This window comes from Cricetulus griseus, chromosome 6, assembly GCF_003668045.3.
Source record: "Cricetulus griseus strain 17A/GY chromosome 6, alternate assembly CriGri-PICRH-1.0, whole genome shotgun sequence".
Classification (NCBI taxonomy): Eukaryota; Metazoa; Chordata; class Mammalia; order Rodentia; family Cricetidae; genus Cricetulus; species Cricetulus griseus.
In genome coordinates this window covers 34,557,437-34,584,276 of record NC_048599.1, presented here as the reverse complement: position 1 = coordinate 34,584,276, position 26,840 = coordinate 34,557,437, and the positions used below count along the sequence as shown (strand labels likewise).

Below are 26,840 nucleotides of genomic sequence, written 5' to 3'. Positions count from 1 at the left end.
CTTTCCTTCTTACTCTAGCTTGCTGTTTGGGTACCCATTACCCAGTATCCATCTAAGCTGCCCCCCATCCTCAACTTCTAGTCAACACTAGTTTTGAACATTTGAAAATTTAAAAATTAAAAAAAATGAACTTTTTCATGTGAGAGAGAGCATAGTATTTCTCTATCTGTGTCTGGGTTATTTTATAGCACGTTGGCCTCCAGTCCCATCCATTCTGCTGCAATGAGGTGATGTCATTCTTTTTATGCATGGGTGCCATTCTGTTGTGCACATATTTTCTTTAACCATTCATCCATCAGTGGCTATACCGATTCTTTACCTTGGCTACTGTGAACAGTGCTGCAGGGTACATGGGGCTGCAGGTGTCTCTGCAATATGCTGATGGCATGTCCTTCGGCCATCTGCCTGAAGTGGGACAGCTGGGTCATGAGATTGAGCTAGTCAGGTTTTCATGGGACCTCCATATTGTTCTCCACAATGGTGATACTTGCAGAGCCCGCAGGTGCGTTTTCCCACCAGCCTTGATCTCCTTGTGAGGGCTGCATCTCTCCTGAGCTTATACTCCCTCAGCTGGAATTTGCTGGGAACATAGCCAGAAACCAATAAATGTTAATTGCCTCCATTTTAACTTGTCATCTTTCCCATGATTACTCAATCACCCTGAGCTTTAATCTCTTGCATGTGTAGTTTCTCTTTTATATGGATTTTTTAAAAAAGATTTATTTATTTTACTTTATGTGGATGAATGCTTTGCCTGCATGTATGTGCATACCTGTTGGATTCCCTAGAACTGAACTGGGGTTATGGATATCTGTAGACCACCAAGTGGTTGCTGGAAATTGAATCTGGGTCCTTTCTAAGAGCAACTACTGTGTACTCAATTATCAGCATCTTTATATGGATTTATCAGAAGCATCTCTACATAACAATGGCTTAAAAAGTTATCCTCGCTTAGAGAGTAAAGCCACTTTATGCCAAGACTAATGGCCTGAGTTCTATACCTGGGACCCATATGGTAGAAGGAGAGAACTGACTTCTTGCAGACTGCTCTCTCCCTACATAAATGAATGAATAAGTACTTGCTAAAGGGGAGCATTATAAGATCACAGCAGGGAGCACACAGCTATGAATTATAGGATCTCAAGATTAAGAAGGATCAAGAGTTTATGGTTGTCATGTGACACTATTCCTTGAAGACATGGCAAACATGTAGTTACTCCAGATAGAAAACCAATGACGACTAAAGTAAGGATATCACCAAAGTGTAACTTGGTGAAACCAAGTTTTATTGGGGCTACTTACAAGACTAGAAGTGACTCAAAGTCGGCTGTATCACCAAAGCCCTCACCATCAAGAATGACAATTCACAAAATCCGGAGCCTTTATAAGCTGCACACAGCTCAACACATTGGAGGGTGTCCTTTCCAGGTAGTTCAGTTGAGGTGAGCCTCTTCCAGGCAGCTCAGCTTGTCTCAGAGTGTCTCTTAGCATACCTTACTGCTTATGTATGCTTGAGAAGGGAGTTGCCTAGTGAATTTGGTCAGTTTGAGGGACTTCCTGAAGACATTAAATTGTTTACTTCCCAAGTTTAAGGAGCTGCCCAGTAGGATGGAATCTTTTACCTCCCCTTAGAAGAGCCTATTGTTTCACCTCCCCTTGAAGATCCTGGGTGTCTTAAGGAGCTTCCCTTAAGGATGGAAGCTTTAATCTCAAGAAACTGCCATGCAGTAATGTGCATCCTCAGCTACACAGCTAGTTCAAGGTCAGCCTGGGCTACATGCGACCCTGGCTCAAAACAAACAACAACAACAAAATCACCCTTTCAGTCAACACCCAAATACTTCTGATGATTTCAAATATGATTCAACCTGATTGTGACTTCACCAACATCGTCATGCATAGTAGAGAAAACATGCTATAACAAAAATTAGGTTCACAGGGGCTAGAGAGATGGCTCAGTAGATAAGAGCACTTGCTGCTCTTCCAGAGGACCCAGGTTCTTCTCCCAGCACTGACACAGTGACTCACAACAATGTTCAGTTCCAAGGGATTTGATGTCTTCTCACCTCCTTAGGCACCAGGCACACTTATAGTACACATAAATACATGCTGGCAAAACACATTGTAAGTGTTACAACTCTGAGAGGAAAAGTTTCCCCAGTAAAAGTGCAGCTCGGAGGGGAAAGGCATCCTGGCAGTTGGGAGCCAAGGAATACCACAAAGTCACACCATACAACAAACCTCACACAAGAGATTTATTGAGAAAGACATAAGAGGGTGGCTACCTCTGCTTGGGTGGGAAGCAGCAGTGAACTGAGTGGGAGGCAGGCTTTATATAGGGTTTCTTGAGGACAGAATTTTCTAGGGTGGAGATTTCCAGGATGGGGATTTCAAGTCTTGAGCTTGGATCAAGTGCAGGATTGATGGGTTTTCACACCCAGAAGTGAGCTTAGACCTTTTACCCTGCAGACATAAAATGAGAATAAATAAATATTTTTAAAAATTAAGTTCAAAATCCATAATTTAGAGCTTACTGATATCAGCAATTACCTAGAAAATTCTGAGATTAAAAACAAACAAGCAAAAAACAAAAACAAAAACAAAAGGCCTAGCACTCGGGGCAGAAGCAGGCAGATCTCTGAGTTCGAGGCCAGCCTGGTCTACAGATTGAGTTGCAGAACAAAACAGGATTTGCATTTTTTTTTAAGATTTTATTTATTTATTATGTATACAACATTCTGCTTCCATGTATATCTGCATACCAGAAGAGGGCACCAGATCTCATAACGAATAGTTGTGAGCCACCATGTGGTTGCTGGGAATTGAACTCAGGACCTCTGGAAGAGCAGTCAGTGCTCTTAACCGCTGAGCCATCTCTCCAGCCCCAGGATTTACATTTCTTATGTCTATGTTTCTGTGTAGAGGGGGAACAGTATGTGCACATGAGTACATTTTTCCACAGAGGCCAGAGTGGTTAGAACCCTCTGAATCTTGAGTTAGAGGTGACATGGGTGCTGGGGCTCAAACTTGGGTCTTCTACAAGAACAGTATATGTTCTTAACTGTTAAGCCATCCTTCTAACTCCACTGCATCAGAGATTTTAATTTTAGCCAAGGATTTTATTAAGCCTAGGACTTCAAGAAAAAAGACATTGGTAAGTAAAAGCCTGATGAAACAAATTAAAAACAAATAGAAAAATGACAATTCAAGTCCAATTATATTAACAAGTACATCAAACATAAATGAGCTAAATACTTCAGCTACAAGAAAGACATCACCAGACTACATTTAAAAGCAAGGCTCTCTATCCTTTCACTAGATCCTTTCATCCCACAGCTTGACAGTATCACCTGGGAAAGGAAATTCTAGAACATTCAGGGCTTGGATTTAGTGTCATCAAAACTAAACAAGTTTCTCTCCAAAGAGCTCTACTGTAGGGAAGGGACAAATACCTTACCTCTTAGTGGAAAAGAATTTGTGACAACTTAAAACACAATGGTGGTGGACAGTGAGATAGCTCAGTGGGTAAAAGCGCTCCCCCTGATGGCGTGAGTTTGATCCTTGGGACCCCCCCCCATGGTGTGAAGAGATACCTGACTCTAACAACTTGGCCTCTGACCTCTACACATGTGCAATGTGTGTGTGCATGCACATACACAAATTCAATAGATAGATGTAATTTTAAAAATCTAAAATGTAGCTGTATGGTGGTGGCCAGCACTTGGGAGACAGACGCAGGTGGATCTCTGAATTCAAGGCCAGCCTGTTTGTACAGAGGTGGTTTCAGTCCATCCAGGGCTATACAGAGAAACCCTGCCTCAAAAAAAAAAAAAAAAAAAAAAAAAAAAAAAAAAAAAAAAAAAAAAAAAAAAAAGTAAAATGTAATGTTGTAAGAATTGCTGTAATTTAGACCTCGAATGTGTTAGGCTCAAAGCAGACCCCCAAATGACAGTGCTGCCAACAATGTCCTAAAATGACAATCTGGGCTATTTTTGGGTAAACAGAGACCTAAACTCAGCATTCCTCAGGAATCTGGTAAGGTGGGTTTCTGTCACCAGGAAAGTCACTACTTCCTTATCTGCCCATAGTCAACTACCTTCAGCGAAGGCATCTCGTTCCTGGTTAATCTAAACCCACACTACTGACCATCATATAGTATGATCTGCTATACTCTACTCTCTGGTGCTCCCCCTATAAACTTTTCCTTCTACACACAGAGTGGCCTAGTCTAGTGGTTTCACTGTGTCCTCACTTACAAAATGTTTCCCACAGAGGCCAGTGTGTTCTCAGCACTGCTGGGAGATGGTGTGACCTTTAGGAGGTGTGACTTAGTAGAAGAAATTGAGGTTCCCGGGGCCCAGGATGTATTGCAAGAAATTTGATCTAGTTATGGTGTGGCTCAGCCCTAGCACACACCTTTAATCCAAGAGCTTTTTGCTTATTGTAAACAGGATTAAATAAAGTCAACCATAGGTCAATAGGTAGAGCAAGCAAACAACTGACAGGAAGTGAACAAGAAAAAAAAAAAAAAAAACAGAGAGTAAGAGGGAGTCAGGAGGGCAGCCGTACAGGAACCAGTAAGGAGGGACATTCGGTTTGAAGTTTGTTTGTTGTTTGCTTGAGACATCGTAGGTGAGAGCGGTTTTTCTAGGACATCAGTGAAGGAGGAAGGTCAGCTGGGTGTTCTGTCTGTATCTCTGAGCTAGCAGGCTCACCCCAGCACCTGTCTTCTTTACTGGTAAAATTGAACAATTGAGACTTTGTTAAAACAACAGTGCTCTTGGAACCCCATCCCTATTTCTATGTTGGAGCTTGAACCTGGGGCCTCATGTGTACTAGGCAAGTACACTGTGCTACATACCTTGTCTAACCCCTTCCTCTCTAGCTGCCTGGTTCCCGTGAGATGAGCAGCCTCCTCTACTATTCAGCTACAGGCCCAAAGCAACAAGGTTAAGTGGCTATAGGCTGTAAATTTGAAGCCGTGGGGCTGATAAAACTTATGAGTCAACGTAAACCCTAACCCTAACCCTCCACACCCTCCATACCCTTCACACCCTTCAACTCCCATAAACTCCAACATTCCCTGTGTGCCAGTGACCTCATCCTGGTTTGGCTAAATCTGAAAGGATGGCATAATAGCCTGAGGATTGGGAGTGGGACTCCAACATGTATCCTGAAGACAATTCAATCCACAGCAGCAGCCTACATTTCCCTTGATTTCATTCTTTTTTCTCATCTGGTTTCCTATTTTTAAGATTATTGGATTATGGGCTGGAGAAATGGCTCAGCAGTTAAGAGCACTAACTGCTCTTCTGGAGGTCCTGAGTTCAATTCCCAGGAATCAGATGGTGGCTCGCAACCATCTGTAATGAGACGGATGCCCTCCTCTGGCCTGCAGGCATACATGCAGGCAGAACACTGGATACACACTGTATACATAATAAATAACTCTTTAAAAACAAAACAAAAAAATGATTATCGAGTTGTAAAGAAGTTCAGAGTTCTCTTACACACCTTTATACTCTGGGATGGGGGGATGGGAGTGGGGAGCCGCCAGACATGCTTGATCTCAACAGACAAACCAATGACTTCTCTTCCCCAGTCTCTCAATAGCTGGAAAAAGTAACTAAATCCAAAGCTTCAGACAGCTGAACCTGGTGGATTGATCTAGAAAGTCATACTTCTTGTTAGCTAACAGGATTGAAGACTCCACCTCAGAGCAGACAGTACCATCTGCCCTTGTTTTGTTACTGAGACTAGATCTCTCTGTGTAGCTCACAGTCTTCCTATGGTGGTCTCTGAGCGCTGGGATTACAGGTTGCTCACCACCAAGGCAAGCTTCCCGCCCTCTCCAAGTCCTGGCTGCTTCACCTGGAGGACCTCTCACCTCAGTCTCCGTGCTTTTTAAACTTGTTTTCTTGGTGTCATGTACTTCTTGGCTCTGCTGCGGTTCCCACAGGGCGTCACCTGGCCACACCTGTCCCACACCTCTGCTGCGCTGACAATGCACGCAGGCCCAGAGCTACAGGGGAGCCCCGGAGGACAGAGATTACAACACCTCTAACTTTTTCACCCTTGCCTGTAAAAAAAAAAAAAAAAAAAAAAAAAGCCTGCAAGCCAAAGGGTGGCAGGTCTTGGCCGTGTGATGATGGTTCTTGAGTCATGTCTGTTTTCCTTGGCTGGAAGCCTGGGCAGAACTATCCTATCCAGGGAAAACATTCTCGGCTGTGTTGCCTTGTTCTTCCTCAAAATAGAACTAAAACTGAGCAAATCTTAGGAAAAGCAGTCACTACTGTAGAGAATAAAATATGATGGAGCCTTTTCAAGAGAAAGAAGTGTAAGGATTCAGGCATTACGCTGGCCTGCCCCTGTCACCTGGCAGAATGCACCTGGCAGAACCCTGGTCAGCAAGCAGGGGCAAAGGACCCCTTTAAAATAAAGACCTCCACCCGCTTACACTCTCTCTCTCCGTGCTCTCTTTTCCACTGTTCCCCTAGGGGCAGACAGGACTTTTCCTGGCTCCCTCTTCTCTTCTGTCCTGCCTCTGTCTCTTTAGCTCTTTTCTCTTTCCTCCCTCCCTTTCCCTTTCTAATAAAATTTCTCATCAAGCTCTGTCTGCCTGGCATGTTTGTCCCTCCGCCTCGGTCACCCTAGCCGGCCATGGAATCCACCAAGGTCCCCCACGAGTTTTATCAGAACAAGAAGTACTTCGGTGCATCTAAGGTTTATGAGTTGCAGATTAGCAGCCAGCACCCGCTTAGGTTTATTTTAGATGAAGATTCGCAGGCAGCTGCGTACGTGACTCAATCCACTCACCTAAGGTCCAAGTAACAGATGTGGAGTAGTCACCGGAGAAGACTGCTCGGACATGGGCTGAAGCCAATAGAAAGTCTTCATTAGTGTACAGCAGCTACACTGGGTGTTTGGGATGCTGGTGTAGCCCCGAGCCCTTCCCAGGGGGAGCCTTTAAGCACAAGCATATCCTGGGTTGACATACTTAAGTTAACAAGAACAGTTAGCCAGAAACAGAACCCCAGAAGCCAAAAAGCAAGGTTAGTACATTTAGAGACTTTTCCAGAACTATAGACTTTGATGGATTAGGTTTTTTTGGTTTGTTTGTTTTGTTTCATATTTTGGCAGGTGGTGCTGTGTGCTGAGTTTTACAACCTGAATGGCACTTCCATTATGGAGTCGGTTATGTTAAGGTCTGGGGGCCTACCAAGGTTTGGGACTCTGTTACAACCGGATGTGGGGAACAAAGGAAAGGTCTAATTGTATACCCCCCCCATTAGATGCTGCAGGGCACTATATTATCTACCTATTTGGTAAATGGTTGGAGTGCATTGGAAAATTGACTATAATCCAGAGACAGAGCTGAGGAGAAAATTTGTTTATGCTTTCCTGCCTTTTCTCAAAGTCTGGGCTACCCAGCTGGATCTCCTCTTTCTTGTTTGCATACCCCACCCCGGCACCTTCCATGTCTATGGATAAGAAACAAAAACCTGACACCTTTGCTGACTCAGCATTACCTGGTCATTTTACTTTTTTAGGTTTGTTGAGATGAACACCCATCACTTAGGATTACAAATAATCACACATTGGGGTGTGATATATACAACACCTTGTTCTAAACAACCCATCAGTGTAGAGCTGTGACTGAGGCCAAGTGGCAGAGTGCTTGCTTACAATGTGAGGCCCTGGCTGCTGCCCCAACCCTGAAAACCAAGGCAGCATAGAGCCTAGTGCACATGAACCATGCTTCTTGGAGTTATTACTTCTACCTTTCTGCTTGTTGTGCATATCTGTGCATGTACATGTGTATGAGTGCATGTGGAGATCATAGGTTGTATCTTCCATTATCACTCTCTAACTTGTGTTTTTAGATGTCTCTCACCGAACCTGGAGCTCACAGATTAGGTAGAATGGCTGGCCTGAAACCTCCAGGGGTCTGCTTATTTCTACACACACACACACACACACACACACACACGCACGCACGCACGCACGCACGCACGCACGCACGCACGCACGCATCCTCATACTTGCTCAGCAGCTATCTCAACAATCCGTACTTCTCTGAAATCACATGCTGTGTTGACTGTACAACTGCTTCTGGCCTGACATTGGTGGATCAACATTGGAGAGCAGGTCCAGAGATGCCCCATCTGTTAATACATGACTTGTGTTACTAGGAGCCAGTTGAGGATGAACAGGAAATAGAGAAAAACAGACTTTTCCTCACTATCTAATCTCTTAGGGCATTCTGAGATGGAGGGTCAGAGTTCAGGAACCCAGAACGTCTTGCATATCCTTGTGGTTGTGAAATAGCAGCCAGCAGTTAGGAAGAGATGAAGCTATATAACATCCATAAAACAACTGAGAAGAACAGATCTTGCTTGAATGTGATTCTCAGAGAAAGCTATTTCAGGAAACTGCATTAAGTTTAAAAAAAACTTGTATTATATTTTTTGTTGTTTACTTTGTAATTTTGAAAGGCAGTGTCTTTGCTATGTAGCCCATGTTGGCTTTGAATTCATGATCCTCTGCCCTCTGCCTCCCAAGTGCTGGGATTTACAGGCACCATTACCACGCTCTACATAATATAAGATCTATAAAATATAACACTGTACTCATTGGAAAGTGTGGCTTCCCAGCTGAGAGACAGATGCAAATGGAACCCATCTTCTTCTCTGTTCCCCGAATGCAGCTGGGGTCTTCCCTGCTCATAGGGGTGGTTGCCCTTTCCTAACTGCCCAGAATTGCCAATGGCCTATTGCCATTGGCACTACCAATGTCGTGTGTGTGTGTGTGTGTGTGTGTGTGTGTGTGTGTGTGTGTGTGTGTGTGTGGTGGGAGCACCAGATTGAAAGGTGTAAATTCTGGTATGACAAAAACGGATTTTGATGATTTATGACTGCTGAAAACACTACCATATGATGGCCCAAATCTTTTTTTAAAAGTCTGGTCTGCTTATCAAAAGTGTAAGACTCTGCCGTCCCAGAAACCTACTTACACTATTCAGACATTCTTTGAAAATCTCCTGGACCAGTAAAAATACCCATTTGCACACACACTGAGTAACTTAGGCTAAGGACAGCTTACTATTCTCTCCTTTGTTTCTACCTTTGTAACACTATTCTTTGTTTGTTGCAGTGAAATGAGCATAGCATACAATTTACCGTTTTAACAATGTTTCTGTGTAGGGCTTAATTTCTTTCACAGGATTGTGCAGCTACCTGGCTCCATAGCTCGCCTCACCCCAAAGTGAGTCTATCTCTTGAACAATATTTTTCCAAGCCCTCCTCCCACCCAGGCCCTGGACACTACACCTCTACTGTCTGGCTCTCTTGCTGTGGCTAAGTTTCTCCTAAGTGAAGCACCCTAATGTATTCATTACATTTCTCCTTGCTGGGACAAAACACATGACAAAGCCACCCTTAAACAGGGAAGGGTTTGCTATGGCTGGCAGTTGATGAAGGCACCTAGTCCATCATGGCAGGGAAGACAAGACAGTAGGAGTGTGAGACACCTGCTCTTGACTTCTCTAGGAAACAGAAGACTTCTCAGAAAACAGAGAGGAAAAACTGGGACCAGGCTTCTGATGCTCAGGTCCTATGGCCAGTGACTCCCAGCTAGGCCCAGCCTTCCAAGACAGCATCACCAGTTGGGACCAAAATGCTTAAGCACATGAGGCTGTAGGGTGCAGTTTACAATCTGAACACAGTTTAGAGCTGTCCTCTTGGGTCTGGCATGTCTCACTTGGCATAAGATCTTCGTCTTCAGGGCTCATCGTGTTGTTTATGTCCATGTTGTTTATTGCATTCTTTGGGGGATCAAATAATGCTCACTGTGTGTCTGCACCATACCTTTCCTACCCCTCCTCATCTGTGGACATGTCCATTGCATACCCTGGCTTCTGGGTATGTCTTAGTTAGGATTTCTATTGCTGTGAAGAGACACCATGAACACAACAACTCTTATAAAGGAAAACATTTAACTGGGGCTGTCTTGAGCTTCTGAACTTTTATAGTTCAGAGGTTTAGTCCTTTATCACGGTGTCAGGAAGCATGCAGCACACCGGCAGACACGGTGCTGGAGAAGGAGCTGAGGAGAGCTCTACATCTGGATCCTCAGGCAACAGGAAGAGAGAGTGAGCTACTGGGCCTGGCTTGAGTTTTTGAAACCCCAAAGCCCATGCCCAGTGACACACTTCTTCCAACGGGGACATACATCCTAACAGTGCCACTCTCTATGAGCCTATGGGGGCCATTGTCAGTCACACCACCACAGGGTCTGACCCAGAGGTGGAATGCAGAACCAATGATGCCTGTGTCTGTTGCTTTGTCAGAAAACACCCTTCTGTTCCCTACAGCAGTGGAATCATTTGGGGACTCCACTTTGTCTGGGATCTCCCCAGGGCTCATTTTTGGTTTTGGTTTTGGCAATAACCACCCTAATTGGTGTGAAGTCGTATTTATTGTGGCACTGCTTTGCATTTCCCTAGTAATTGGTGATATTAGGTGTCATTTCATCTGTTTATTAATTGCGTATCTGTTTTTTTTAAAATATGTTTATTCAAGGTTTTTGTCCATTTTTCTTTCTTTTCTTTTTTTTGGGGGGGGGGTTCAAGACAGCATTTCTCTGTAGCTTTGGAGGCTGTCCTGGAACTAGCTCTTGTAGAGCAGGCTGGTCTCAAACTCACAGAGATCCACCTGCCTCTGCCTCCCAAGTGCTGAGATTAAAGGCATGTGCCACCACCACCCAGCTCCATTTTTCAATTGGGCTGTTTTTCATTGTTGAGTTTTAGGAGCTTGGGTTATTTGTTTTATTTTATTTGCTGTTTACATTTTTAGGAACTCTTATATATTCAGGATATTATTCCTTTATTAGATAAGTGGTCTGGAAACCAAATGTCTGTGTAGCACAATGAAGAAAAGTTCAGGGGTCTTATTTCTTCAGGTCCTGTCAGTTGTCTTTGAATTCTGTTGCAACATACTTAGATGTATGGATTTTTTTTAAAAAAGCAAGCAAGAAAACAAACCAGAAAACCCTTTTTGAGGACTGGGAAGATGACTCAATTGGCAAAGGGTCTGCCATGCCAACATGAGGACCTGAGTTCAGATCCCTAGTACCCATATAAAGTAAAGCCAGGCAGGCATGTTTGTAACCCTAGTACTTCCTGGGGAGTGGTAGGCAGAACTGAAGAAGGGTGGATTCCTGACCAGCTAGCCTAGCCAGTTGATGAGCTCAATTTCAGTTAGAGACCACCTGCTAGGCTCCTTCTCTTAAAGTCTACCACCTCCCAGTACCCATGATGTTTTGTTCGCTATTCCAGATCTGAACTATAACAAGATCTTTGTTCATTTGCTTATTTGTTCTTAAGACATACTCTCATTATGTAGTTCAGGCTGGCTTGATTTATAATCCAGCTCAGTCTCCTGAATTCTGGAATTACACAATGCATCATTATGCCCCTGAAACATCTCAACCATATTAAATCTTCCTGCCCCTGAATCCAAATAGTCTTTCCATGTATTTATATCACTTGTAATTTTTTCAGTAGTGTGTTGTAGTTTTCATTGCACAAATCCTTCACCTCGTTAATTCCTAGATACTTTGTTATGTTTCATGGTACTCTAACTGAGACTTTTCCTAAACTTCTTTTCTGGAACGTGCATATAGTGTGTAGAAACAGGATGATTTTTGGTATGTTGTTTTTGTGTCCTGTTCTACTTCCTATTTAAAAAAAAATATGAGTTGGGATTTCCTTATGTAGTTGGGGTTTCTCTGTGTCCTGGCAACTGCTCGAAAAATAACCACTCAAAGGCTTAATATTAACTATAAATGCTAAGCCAATAACTCGGGCTTGCTGCTAGCTAACTCTTACATTTTAAATTAGCCCGTATTTCTTATCTACCCTCTGCCACGTGGTAATAACTTCTTTTGACACAGCACACTCATCTTCCTCTCTCTCTGCCCCATCCTTCTTCCTCCCAGCATGCTCTTTGCCGCCCAAATCCTGCTTTACTATCTGCCCAGTCAGCTTTATAACGACCATGAGAGCAAAAAATCTTCACAGTGTTCAGAAGGATTATTCTACAGCATTCCTGTGGAATCAATATTTAAGTATATCTCATGATACCCTGGCTAGTTTTAAATAGTGTGAGTATTCTAGAACAGAGGTCAAGATTCTACAGCCCTCAGATCGGGGCTCCCCATTGCCTGTTTTCATAGTCCACCTTAGTATGGTAATAAAGTTTATGTGACTGCGTCCTACGTGATACTTCTGACTCTCCTATTGACCCACAAAGCCCAAGTATGTTATGTGACCAGTCAAGATGGAGTTTGGCAGCCCCATTCTAAGCCAGTCTTATATGGAAAGGTCATTTCTAATCCCATGCTATTTTAAATATAGCCTCAGTAATAGCCATCAGGAGCACAAGTTGGGTAAATCCCAGGAAAGAGAGCACCCCAAGGAACAACAGCTATTTTGTTTGGGGTAGCTGAAGCTGTGAAAAGGAATCGGTCATCCACCTCTTTCTTTCTCTACACATTTACAGTGTGAATTTTTTATTTTTATTTTTCTAGTGTCATTTTTGGAATTTCTGTGTTTTTTTTTTTTGTTAGAAACTGGGTGGAGCAACCTTTCCTTTTGCTCAGTTTCCTTTTGCAAAAGGTTGGGTTATTGATATTTACTAGCTCTTCTTGTACTTTTTGTTTGTTTTAATTATTTGTCTTTATTTATGAGTGTGTATGCTCGTTTGTGCATGTGTGCACAGGCACACGAGTGGGTGTGTGCATGCCCATGTCAGAAGGCAACATGCAGGAATCATTTCTCTCCTTCCTGTATGGGTTCTGGGAATTGGACTCGGTTTATCAGGCTTGGAGGCAAGCACCCTTACTTACTGAAATAGCTCATCAGCCTGCTCTTGTTTATAACAGTAGTTCTTTATATATCCATTAAGGCAAATTGAGCCATTGTCACATGAGTGGGCTATTTATTTTCCAACTTTGTCATTCCAGAAAACTTTAGAAAATTTTACTTATGCCAGGTGTGATATTGAATGCTTTTAATCAGAGTGCTCAGTGGGGAGGCAAAAGCAAGTGTGATTTTTGTGAGTTCAAGGCCAGCCTGGTCTATATAGTGAGGCCTAGTCTCAAAAGGAACCATAGCCAGGTGGTAGAGCACATTGCTTTAATCCCAGCACTTGGGAGGAAGAGGCAAGTGGATCTCTGCATTTGGTGTACAGAGTGAGTTCTAGGACAGTCAGGGCTGCACAGAGAAGCTCTGTCTTAAAAAACAAACAAACAAAACAAAAAGCCCACATAAATCAATTAAAATAAATGACTTTATGTATTATCATTCATATGTATAACGTTTAGGCATGAGTGCCATGGTGCATATGTTCAAGTCAGTTAGTCCTCCCCTCCCACCTTTCCAAGGGAACCGGGGATGGAACGAACTGAGGAGCATGAGGCCAGCCATCTTGCCAGTCCTGGGAAAGTCTTGAGAATAGGAATTTAATATCAATCAACATATCTGTACTAGCATGTAGAGTCCTTTCTGTGATGTCTTCGGGGCTTGAGATGTGTCTTCCTTAGAAAGGTCTTTCCTGTTTGCATTTGCATTTGCATTTTAAAATCTCTCAAGCCGCCCAGCAGTGGCGGCACATGCTTTTAATCCCAGCACTCAGGAGGCAGAGGCAGGTGGATCTCTGTGAGTTTGAGGCTATCCTGGTCTACAAGAGCTAGTTCCAGGACAGACTCCAAAGCCACAGAGAAACCCTGTCTCGGAAAAAAAAAAAATTCTCTCAAGCCATCTTCTGGTATTCCACACGCTTTCAAACTGCATTGCCATCTGGAATTGACTCTGGTGTAAGGAGAAAGGGACAGCTCCAGGCTCCAGCTGGCAGTCAGCTGTCCCAAAGCCATTTATTGAATAATCCATCCTTCCCCCGCTATTTTCAAATGCCACTGTTCCATATGGATTTGGATCTTGTTGTCCATTGATCTACCTGCGTCACAGACTGCTTCAGGCTTTCCTAATCTGTAGGTGTTATGATGCCTCTGACTGTTTGGAAGGCACTGAAATGCATAATTAGCTTTCTTCTGTAGAGTTTCCTTGGATTTCTTGTACTTTTTACACTAGTGAGAACCAGCTCACCTCATAAGACATTGGATTTAGTGGAGAGCACATTCAAGTTTAGATACATTTTGAAGGAAAGCATGCTATTAGGTCTCATTACAGATGGTTGTGAGCCACCATGTGGTTGCCGGGAATCGAACTCAGGACCACTGGAAGAGCAGCAAGTGCTCTTAACCTCTGAGCCATCTCTCCAGCCCATGCTATTAGTTCTTTACATCTTTTGCATTTGCAACTTTTAGCTTTTATTTTTTTTTAAGCTTTTAAAACATTTTTGTGGAGCTGGAAAGATGGCTCAGCGATTAAAAAGCATTGGCTGCTCTTAAAGAGGAGGGTGTGTTCTGTTCCTGTGCCACACTGGTGGCTCACAACTCTGTCACTCCTATTCTAGGGGATCTGATGAACTCTTCTGGCCTCTGAGGGCACCACACACACACACGTGGTGCATTTACAAACATGCAGGTAAACACTCACATTAAAAATAAACACATCTTATAGAAAATGTATTCTTTGTGGCACTGGGCATGGTAGTTCACACCTTTAATCCTGGCACTTAGAAGGCAGAATCAGATGGATCTCAAGGACACCTGATCTACATAGTTCCAGGCCAGTCAGGGCTGTATAATGAGACCCTGTCTCAAAAACAAAACCAAAAAAATTTAGTTGAGTTTATTGCCAAGTATTTTATCTGTTTTTGTTGTTTGTTTGGGTTTTTGTTTGTTAGTTTTGTTTTGTTTTTTGAGACAGGATTTCTTTTCATAGCCTTGGCTGTCTTAGAAGTAGCTCTGAGGATCAGGCTGGCTTTGAACTTAGAGATCCACCTGCCTCTGTCTCCTAAGTGCTGGGATTAAAGGCATGTGCCACCACTACCCAGCTGTATTTTATATTTCGTGTGTATTAAATATAGAATTTTGAGGCAGGAGAGACGGCTCAGTAGTTAAGAGCACTTACAGCTCTATAGTTAGGTGGCTCAAAACCACCTGTAGCTTCAGTCCCAGGGATCTGACGTGTGGTCTCTGAGGGGACTCATGTACGTACACTTTCACAACATACAGTTAAAATACAAACAACATACAAACACACACATACACAGTTAAAAATTAAATGATTTTTAAAATAAAAAACATAAATCTTAAAAAATAAACTTCTGGTGTTTATTTTGTTGTTATTTGGGGTTTTACATTTTATTTTAGTTTTGTGTGAGTATGTGTACATGTTCGTGTACTGGGGCTTGCTGTCTGCCAGCCTAGCTCTAGGTTCAATGAGACTAGAACCTAGGTCTAAAGAGAATAAGGGAGAGAGTGGTCCAGCATGCCACTGGATATCCTGCTCTGGCCTCCACATAGAGTACATCTGCACACGTGTGTGCACAGGCCTTGCACGCATCTCTCTCACTCCTCAAGTCCAGCAAGCATCTTGTCATTACCTCCATAGTTTCTTCCAGATGTGACAGCCATCTCACTGGGATTCTGAACTACGGAACCCCTTCAGGTTGCCCTTCTTTCACTTAGTAAACTACACCTTGGCTTCCTCCGTATCTTTTCACGGCTGAATCTTACACCATTCTCCCAATACACCACATTTTACTCACCTAATGGTTTTGACAGTTATGAACAAAGTAGCTATTTGAGTGCAGGTGTCTGTGTGGGCATGTTTTTTTTTTTTTAATTGTTTTGGTTAAATGCCAAGGATTTCATAGTAAGAATACTTTTGCAAGAAAATACTAAAGTGTGTTCCAAAGTACTGTTCTGTTTGCATCCCACAGCCAAAGCTCAGAGTTCCACTTGCTTCACCTCCTTGTCTGAAGCTGGTGTTGTTAGTGTTCTGGGATTTTTGCCAAGCTGCTGATAGACGTGCATCTCATTATCTTTTTCTTTCTTTCTTTCTTTCTTTTTTTTTTTTTTTTTGAGACAGGGTTTCTCTGTGTAGCTTTGGAGCCTATCCTGGCACTCGCTCTGGAGACCAGGCTGGCCTTGAACTCACAGAGATCCGCCTGCCTCTGCCTCCCGAGTGCTGGGATTAAAGGCGTGCGCAACGCCTGGCAAATCTCATTATCTTTTAAATTTACATTTCCTTGAGGTCACAGGGAGAGGAGCATCTCTTCTTATGTTCTTTTGTGATTTGTGTGTCTGTTTTGGTGAGTTATCCGATCAGATCTTTTGCCCTTTGTTTTCATTTATTTATTTCTGTTTTTGTTTTTGGTATCCAAGTCTTGAACGTTCTTAGTATGTTTCAGTAATTTTTTTTGTTTTGTTTTGTTTTTTTGAGACAGGGTTTATCTGTGTAGCCCCAGCTGTAGACTAGGCTAGCCTCAAACTCACAAAGATTGCCTGTCTCTGCCTCCTGAGTGCTAGGACAAAAGGCAAGTACTACCACTCCCAGCTGATCAATGTATCTTTGTGTCTTAATTAGGGTTTCTACTGCTGTGAAGAGACACCATGACCACAGCAATGTTAGAAAGGAAAACATTTAATTGGCTGGCTTATAGTTCAAGTTCAGAGGTTTAATCTATTATCATCATGGTGGAACATGGCAGCAAGTAGGCAGGCATGGTGCTGGAGAAGAAGCTGAGAGTTTTACATCTTGATAAAGGCAACAAGAAGTGAACTATCTCACAGGCATGGCTTGAGCATATATAAGACCTCAAAGCCCACCTCCATAGTGACATACTTCCTCTGAAAGATTTTAGTTTGCTGAGAGAAAAAGTTTTGAAAGATTTTAAATATCCTACAATCACAGAGGTACAGATAACGGTGGTAACTCTTTTAATGGCTAATTTGGTATCAGCTGTGGTGTTATGTTCAGTTTGGAAAATTCATCCTACTAAAGTGTGGTGGTTTGAAGAGACATCCTCTTCAAGGATGGGGCAGGAAGGGTCATGGAACTTTCACCTCGGCATCCAGCCACTCCTCCCAAACAGTTGTAAGCAATGCTGCCTTAATTGCCCAAGGCCTTGGGGCCTTGGAGCCTTGGGGAGGGCTGGAAGGCCAGAGGACTAGGGGAAGGGGCTTTTATAAAAGATTTTCTCTCACAGAGAGAAAAAGTTGCCCACTGGCCTTCGCCCATTACAAGGAAGCTGGCCCCAACCCCGGGCACATCCTTGATTTAGATGGGGCAATCACCAAGACAACCCTCTCTGGGTCACACCTGGCTGGCCAACAATCAAGGACTTTTCAAGGTACGTTCTGTGGTTTTTCCTTTGTAAAAAAAGCAGGTCACACCTGGGTGACCACTCTAACGTGAGATCATACTTTGTAATCAATCACTTTGTGCCCCTTGCCTGTATGCTGATCTGCGGTTTTTTCCTATATAAGGAGCTTGCACCCCATGCTGGGTGTGCAGCTTTCCCGATATTGCTGACACCCAAATGCACATTCGTTCAATAAACCCTCTTGCTTTTGCAGCTCTTGGTCTGGTTTCTGAGTCTTGGGGGCTCCTCGGGATCCTGAGGCCCTTAGGGGTCTGGGGGTCTTTCACCTCCAAAAAGATCAGCCCTACTCCAACAAGGCCACACCACATAGTAGTGCCACTCCCTTTGGGGGTCATTTTCCTTCAAACCACCACACTTTAGTAGGATGAATTTTCCAAACTGAACATAACACCACAGCTGATACCAAATTAGCCATTAAAAGAGTTACCACCATTATCTGTACCTCTGTGATTGTAGAACCGCTAATAGACAAACCACCAGACATACTTGTGAGGGGTCATCTATGTTGGGTTAGTTGTAGTGAGTGGGAAGACTCATCCACTGTGGGTGGCACCATTCCTTAGGCTGGGGTCCTGACCTGTATATAAAGGAGAAAGTGAGCAGAGTGCAATCATGCATCCAAACTCTTCTTGACTTGGATAAAGTTGGCCGCCTGTCTCAAGCTCCTGCTGCTGAGATTTTCTTACTGTGATGGGCTGTTCTGGAACTGTGAGACACAATGAACCTTTTCTTTCTAAATTTACTTTGACCAGGGTATTTTTTTAAATCACAGCAACAGGAAATGTAATCAAGACAACATTTAACTGTCTGTGTGCCCTGCCTGGTTTCAGACTGTACATAAAGGTAACCCCAGAGTGGGCACTATGCTAGGAATAGATTTTGTTCTTTATGTTACAATTGTGTAAACCACATCTGTGCTGTGGAGTTCACACCCACATAGGGAATGTTTTTACCACATTCTCATTGCAAAGTATTACACTGTGGCAACAAACCACAATTCACCCTTCCATTCTCTTGGTGGATACTTGAGTAGTTTTCAGTTTGAAGATAGTACAAAAACACATGCTTGTACTCTCCCTCTGAACCAAATTTCCACCATCTCAATGAGTTCAGCCATGCCTGTTTGCAAAGGATCTTCACAACTGGGACAGCTGGGACTCCTGACTGCCCACCTTCCCTCTTACAAGGATGGGGCAGGAAGGGTCATGGAACTTTCACCTCGGCATCCAGCCACTCCTCCCAAACAGTTGTAAGCAATGCTGCCTTAATTGCCCAAGGCCTTGGGGCCTTGGAGCCTTGGGGAGGGCTGGAAGGCCAGAGGACTAGGGGAAGGGGCTCCATCTGTGCAGCCATGGGGTCACCATCATGCTGGGTGCAGACCTTACTTTGTGGCTACTTTAAAGTCACCCATGCCATTCCTGTAACCCCCTACTTATATGTTCTGTAAGTAAGCCAAATACACTGATTGGATCCCCAGGGTGAACTTTGATAGAATTGAACCTTGGTTTGTCATTGTAATCTTGTAAGGAGTGAGGTAGATGTTGCCTAGTTTTGGCCCCAGGGAGAAAATTCTCACACCATACGAACAATATTATTATTATTATTATAAAATATTATTATTTTATTTATTATATAATAGGATGCTATTGGAAAGCTTTTTCTTTTTTAAAAAGGGATTTGCTTAAAGCATTTTCAAGGTTTATTTTTAATTATGTGTGTTATGGGAGGGGGTGTTTCCACATGAGTGCAGCTACCACACAGAGCCTCGGATTCCTTGGATTCCTTGGAATGGGAATTGCAGGCAGTGCTCTCACCATGAGGCTGTCTCTCCAGTACTGGTTTAAAGTTCTTTAACTGGTCTCTAACTGTGCACTTGTGGGATACAGTGCAACTTTAACACTACATATGCAATACCTATAATACCCTGCAATCACATCATGGGAATTGGCATACCTATTATTCTGTATGTTTGTTATTGTTTTTGCATTGAGAACTTTCATAATCCTCTTTTCTGTTTTGTAATATACAATAAGTTACTGTTGGCGGCTATCATCCCCTTCTTCAGTCCTCCTGTCCAGGCAAATCCTTGTACTCTCTCTCTATCACCTGTCCCCTCTCCCCCCTTCTCCTCAGTCACTGGTTACTACTATTTATTCATATCCTATGAGAGTAGCTTTTTTTCCATCTGGGTGTGTTGGTACCTGCTTGTGATCCTGGCATTTGGAAGGTAGAGGCAGAAGGTTTAAGAGTTTAAGGTCATTCTTAGCTACATAGCAAGTTTGAGGTTAGCCTGGGCTATGTGAGACCCTAACTCAAAAAAGAAACAAGTGGGCCAATGAGAGGGTTCAGAAGGTAAACGAACTTGTTGCACAGGCCTCATGACCCACACTTAATCCCTTGGCTTCCAAGGATGGAAGGAAAGAGCTGAATCCTGAACATTGTTCTTAGATCTCCATGTGTTTGCTTGAGCACATACACTCACACGCGCGCGCACACACACACACACACACACACACACTGAACACAGGCATTCACAAAAACAAGTTGAAGGGACTGGAGAGATGGTTCAGTGGTTAAGAGCACTGGCTGCTCTTGCAGAGGACCAGGGTTTTGTTTCTAGCACACATATGGTATCACGAAACCATCTATAATTCTTGTTCCAGGGGATCAGATGCCCTTTTCTGGCCTCCACAGGCAACAAGACATACACACAATAAGTACATATGCATCTAGGCAAAATACTCATACACCAAAAATAAAAATAGAGATTTTAAATATTTAAGTAGAAAAACATAGATGAGTGCAAATATATTGTATATATCTTTCTGTGCCTGGCCTATTTGACATACTGATGTCTATTGTGATTTGCCATGTTCTGCAAGCAGCGGGATTCTATTCTTCTTAAAAATTGATTAATATCCCATTATGTAAATATACTTCTTAAAAATGCGTTCATCAGGGCTGAAGATGGCTCAGTGGTTAAGAGCACTGGCTCGCCGGGCGTTGGTGGCGCACGCCTTTAATCCCAGCATTCGGGAGGCAGAGGCAGGTGGATCTCTGTGAGTTCGAGGCCAGCCTGGTCTCCAGAGCCAGTGCCAGGATAGGCTCCAAAGCTACATAGAGAAACCCTGTCTCGAAAAAACAAAACAAACAAACAAACAAAAAAAGAACAGTGGCTCATCTTCCAGAGGACCCAGGTTCAATTGTGAGCACCCACATATTGGCTCACAACCATCCACAACTCTGGTCCCAGGGGACCTAACCCTATCTTCTGCCCTCTGAGGGCACTGCATATATGAGGTACACAAACATACAAGTAGGAAAAGCACCCATGCTCACAAATGAATCCATTTTCAAAATGCATTCATCTATGAGTGGATGCCTTATTTCCCCACCTCAGCTAACGCTGTAACAAACAAGAAGTACAATAAGATTGTCAGGGGAAATGTTGGATCTACTTTTAGTTCAGTGAAGAGAACCATTTTTATGTTTTTGAAACAGCCAGGCCTTGAACTCCCTATCCTCCTGCCTCAGCTTTCCAAGTGCTGGTATTCCAACCTGTGCTTCCATGCTTGACTTTGGCTGAGAACATTCTGGGAAAAACATCTCTGTTGGGCACACAGCCTCTGTGTACTCAGTGTATGTGTGTAAGAGTGGAATTGTTGGGTCAGAGCGTGAGGGCCTGCTCAGCATTGGGAAGTTGTGCCCTGCAGGTTTCTAGGTGGCTGATGATTATTGAGTATTGCATGCTGTGTGCACTCAAAGATGATCCGGAGTCCGCAAGGCTAAGATTTCTTTATTTAGATAAACACCAGCCCACATGCAAGCCAGAGCGTGCCCAGAGGCCGCAAGCTATCGTGGCCAGAGAGAGGGGGCATCCACATTTGTGCGGTCCCTTAAGAATTGTCCTTGAATCATCTTCGCCCTCACAGGCGTGGCCAGGCACACCTGTAGGGGCTACTAGGAGGTGGGGCTACAATGTCTCCCTACAGGTGGCTGTATCAGTTTCATCCCTGCCTTGAGCTGAACTTAAAGGTCCCGACCTGTATTTCATAACTGAGTAACTCAGTGTTTCAATTATCCCAAACAGGCAGTGCTCTGTAGCAATATTAACCACCTTCAGTTTGAAAAAGATTTTTTTAAAAAAATGCCACTGAGGACTATATTTTACTTCCCTTTTGCTTTGTAACAAAAGAGAAAATTAAAGTTGTTCACCAAAGCCCCAGAGCTTGATGGAAACAGCACTCTTGAATACCTTCTTTAAGTTTTTTTTTAAAAAATTCTTTTATTATTTTATGTTACGGGTGCTTTACTTGCGCTTGTGCACCGCTTGTTGGCCTGGTGCCGTCAGAGGCCAGAAGAAGGTGATGGATCCCTTGGATCTGGAGTTATGGAGAGTTGTGAACTACCATGTAGGTGCTGAGAATTGAACTCAGGTCCTCTGGAAGAGCAGTCAATGCTCTTAACCACTGAGCCGTCTCTCCAGCCTTTTTGAACATCTTCTCACTGTGTTATTAGTTCATTAGCAGATGCTGATTAGGGCATAGAGCTCTGCAGCCAAGTCCCCCAGGGTACAGGCCTGTCTGTTCTGACAGTTTCTGGACACCCCAGGGCAGAGATCTGGTCCTTACCTGCCTGGGTCCTCATTTGTAGCAAAGGATATGATTTTAGGAGTAGCTGCTTCATAATGTCACTGTGGAATTGAATGTGATATATATATATATATATATATATATATATATATATATATATATATATTGTTCCACAGATGCTCAATAAATATTAACTACTGTTGTTCTGATGTTTAAAAAAAAAAGTGAGGTGCTGTGGTGCATACCTTGGGAGGCAACGGCAGGTAGATCTCTGTGAGTTCAAGACTAGCTTGGTCTACATAGCAAGTTCCAGAGCAGCCAGGGTTACATATTGTGTCCCCACCCGCCCCCCAACCTACCCTACTCTCACTCCACTCATACCCCCCCCAAAAGAAAAGAAAGACCAATACTTAAAAACCTGACTTGCAGCCAAGTATATTCAAATGATACTGTTAACACGGTTGTCTGTTTTCCTTTCTGTACACTCATCGCCCCTGGCCAGCACCAGTTCCTAGATGCACCCCCCAGTAGACCTAATGCTGGAAGTCCAGGAAACACCAACAGAGTATAGGAGTCTAAGACCCGAGCAAAGCCTCTTACATATACTTGCACTGGGGCCCAAGTGAGCAGCTCCTACCAGCTCACTGCTGGCTAAGGGAGAAAGGAGGTCACTGCAGGCAGGCCACCAGCAGCACAGCACAAGGACCAGCAAGACCTCAGACAGTAGCCACTGGGACCCTGAAAGGATTTCCTGTCTAGCAGAGATGGAAAGTAGCATTCAGGAGGTGCTGAAGTAACGTCCAGTAACTGTGGTCTGGCTATAAAGCCTTGACCTTTTTTATTTTCCTGTAATTTAGGTTTCTTCAAAACAAAAATTATTTGAAGAAGGTAAAGACTAAAGGCAAAACTTTAGTACTTTTACAAATCATATCATGGCTGGGGAAATGGCTCTATGGGTAAAAAGGTCTTAGCAGTGCAAGTCTGAGGACCAGAGTTCAAATCCCCAGCACTCTTCTGAAGTTGCTCACAGTCAGATACAGGGGGATTCAGTGTGTACAGCCAAGGAGGAGTCCCTGAGGGTCCTGCCTAGCTTCTCAGATAGGCAAGATACCATGTTTGTCTTCCAAGGCTTGGTGTCTTTATCCACACTTCGTGATTATCTGTGACAAACCGTGGGAGAGCCCTGGGCCCACGGTTTCTCCCTGACGGTATAGCTAAGGACTTAGTCATCAGAGGGGCCTTGGCCCATTTGCGCAATTACTGCAACAAAGAATGGTTCCACACCAGCACCTTCTCTGGTGCTGCTGACTGACTCTGTTATCTCAGGAAGCCACAGCAAGCAATTTTGGGTCAGAGCAAAGAGCCAGAAACATGGGCGGCGACCTGCATGGCCACAGCTGCACAAGGGCCTGGCACCACTCAAGCCTTTGCTGCCTTCATGCCCAGATTCTTGGCAGGCTTTCTCGGGTTTACAGGGAAAGGTTCCTTTCTGTTAATTTGCTTGACAAATATTTTTTGGCTGGTGTTCAGAGATGATCATAAGAAATGTGTGAAGTCAGATGTAGTCCCCAGAGTGGCTCCGGAAATTTCCAAAGGCCTAGGGGTTGGGCAGAAAGGGCGTGCAGGGCTGGGCTGGGTGAGTCCTGGCCTGAAGACCTGGTAGTAGAGACAAGTTGAGGGTGGAGTCACAAACCCGTGCCCCCCACACCCCACCTCTAGGTCAGGCAGCAGGCAGCCGGCCTTCTGTGAACAGACCCGAGCATTTGGGTGCCAGCTGGAGAGAGCCCTGCCTCCCTGGGGATTGTCCAGCCCAGCGAAGATGTCAATTGTCTGTTGTAAAATTTCCAAAAATCTCATGTCAACAACTCATTGGAAGTACACCTAAACCGTAATACAGGCCTGAGGAAAGACTCACAACCGGTTATCAGCAAAATGCAAATCAAAACCAGTGGGATGGCAACTATCAAAAGAAAACAAAATAACCCAAGCTGAGGAGAAGGTAGAGAAACAGGAACCTGTGTGCACTCTTGGTAGGAATGTAAAATGACACAGCTGCTATGGAAAACAGTGTCACAGTTCAAAACAAAACAAATCAGTATCTGGGGGCCCAACAGTTCTACTTTTGGATCCATACCCAAAGGAAAAAAAAAAAACAGATTTGAAAATATCCATTTTCTTTGTTTTTGTTTTTTACTTATGTATCTTTGTTTATATTCCCACAGAGGCCAGAAGAGGCCGTCAGATCTCCTAAAGTTGGTGTTACTAGTAGTTGTGTATCTCTCTCTCTCTCTCTCTCTCTCTCTCTCTCTCTCTCTCTCTGTGTGTGTGTGTGTGTGTGTGTGTGTGTGTGTGTGTGTGTGTGTGTGTTCTCTATGGAATATTATTCAGCCTTAAAAAGGAAGGGAATTCCAACATGTGCTGTAACTTGAGGACATTATGTCCGGTGAAATAAGCCAGTCACAGAAGGACAAATGCCACACGATTCTATTTAAACGAGGCCCCCAAAGTTCTCAAATTCACAAAAACACAAAGTAGACAGTGGTTGCCAGGGCCTTGTGGGGAGCATGCAGGAGAATATTAGGATTAGACTTTCAGGGACAGCACTGAGTGTATTAATAACCCTGAATTATAGAGAGAAAATAGGAACCCATCACTTCTGTATTAATGGCTCTTATAGCAATAGCAAAAATATAGGAAGGAAAAACAGCTATAGTAAATACGGCAAAAACTCTTACCTTTGCCCCAGTGTGGCCTCAGGCTGCTGGCTGGTCCCCTCTGCTGCGCCTCACCCTCCATGCTAGTCCACTGGTGGTGCCCACTTCCTGTCCAGCCCACTCAGCAGTGTCTCAGCGATGGACTCTAGGAGGTTGGAGTCCTGGCTCTGCTTGTTATCTGCCATGGATGTGGGTGGGTCAGGGGTAAAAAGGGCTTTGTCACTGACTGTGATCCCTACATGAGTGCCTCAGATTCTTGTCCTGAAAATTCAGATGTGCTATGTGATACCAAAGCCCTGCTCAGCAGCGATGGCACCCACAGATGGGAATAGTGCTTTAGAATGGCAGGGAGATTGCGAGGTCGCCATCCACATCTTCAGAGGAGGGCAGCAGAATCATCAAGCTTTTGCTAGGAAAATTTAGTCCATTCACACGAATGGTGTCATTTTGCTCCTTGTTTTCTGTGTTTTATCTTTTTCATTTCTCAGTTCCTCTCTTACCATCTTATTTATGTTGAACAAATTTGTTTAGTGAAGCATTTTAACTAGACTATTTGTTTACAGCTTTCTGAGAAAAGAGATTATATTACTGTTTGCTGTAGGTATTAAATATACTTTTAAGTTATCATAACTAATTTCAAGTTAGTCGTGACTTAGTTGCTGTAAAATGGATTAATTTCATTCAGGGATACCTCCATCCTATCCCATGCTTTATACTGTTTTGTGTGCTACGTCCCCATATGTCTGTATTCGTCAGCGCTCTTCCCTGTAATGAGATCCCTGAGACAGACTCACTTAGCCTACAGTTTTGGTGGCTTAAAGCTCAACATTGAGTAGTGGCCCTGGAGGTTTGGCCTCTGGTGAGGATGATGCATGGCATCATGTTATGGACAGCATAAGGTCTCTGTAAGACCCCCCAGACCCCCGGAGACTCAGGCCCCCAGGATCTCAGCCCAGGACCGAGGCCACCCCAATCACCATGCGGAGGCAGAAACTTGATGCAAACTGCACGAGGCTTTATTGTAGTTGTTTAACGAGCTAACCCCATGTTAGCTCGGGCCTTTCATCCACCCGCCATGGCAGGTGGCTAGGAAAGACGCTGCGAAGCGTCTGCATAGAGATCTTGTAGGGCAGCGTAAGGGGAGTGTCTAGGAGTATGCACAAGCTCAGGATTGGTGTGCTTTCAGGCTTGGAGGGTTTGCCCTGTGTTGATTGGTCAACTGGTTGTTACGGCCCATAGGCCCTCCCAGGGCAGTTGCTATGCTCTGTGCGTCATTGCTGTGGGCTTGTCCGTAAAGCACACCCAGAGCCGTAAAGCATAGCACCACCAGCTAACTTCTGATTGGTTCCTTGCCACGAGGCAGGCATCTGACCTCCTAGTGACCAAGCCAAGGTCAGGCAAGTACGTGTTCAGCTGTTATGGCTGCCAAAATGGGGAGCTGGTCCCTTCAGTCACATCTTAAGGGGAGGGAAAAGATATATATATAATTTTTAAAAAATGGGCTTGAGAGACGGCTCAGTGGTATGCCCTCTCAGAAGGTAATATATATTATTATTACTATATAATAGATGTAGAGAGAATAATGCTTTCTTAGAAATGCTCTTTTTGAAATTCCTTTTCAGGTGATCTTGTCTTCCACAATTAAAATATTTGACATTTCAATTTTCATCTAAACCTCTTGAAATCACCTCTCCTATCCACGTATTGCCATTATGGTCATGAGTCTCAATATTAATTGTACTCAGATCTAATCCTCCAAACATGCTGACCTTGCTTTTAAAGGCCTAATTATCCTTTTGCATTGGGCATTAACATTTTCTTTCTTTCTTTTGCTGGGGGAGGGGGGTCGAGACAGTGTTTCTCTGTAGCTTTGGAGGCTGTCCTGGAACTAGCTCTGGTCAAAGTAGCTCTTGTAGACCAGGCTGGTTGCAAACTCACAGACATCAGACTGCCTCGGCCTCTTGAGTACTGGGATCAAAGTTGTGCACCACCACCACCACCGCCCGGTGGGCATTAGCATTTTCAAAGGCCATGGTTTCAATCTTATTTTTCTAGCTTCTGAATCTGGTATCATTCTATTTACTGCTGATAGAAGTCTTTGTAAGAAATCTGTGACTGCTTCCTTGGGCCCTGTATAACTTTTGTAAATGATTAAATTTTCTTTCCTGGTTCTCCCAATT

The 26,840-nt window shown here is 43.8% G+C and overlaps 1 long non-coding RNA gene across 1 annotated transcript; it reads right to left on the bottom strand.

The window, feature by feature from the left end:
* Positions 1-2,242: 2,242 nt before the first annotated feature.
* Positions 2,243-24,848, bottom strand: LOC107979452. The gene is made up of 3 exons (XR_004770540.1): positions 24,682-24,848; positions 6,817-6,873; positions 2,243-2,463 (listed from the first exon to the last, which is right to left on the bottom strand). It is a non-coding gene; the product is annotated as an uncharacterized LOC107979452 (long non-coding RNA).
* Positions 24,849-26,840: the final 1,992 nt, after the last annotated feature.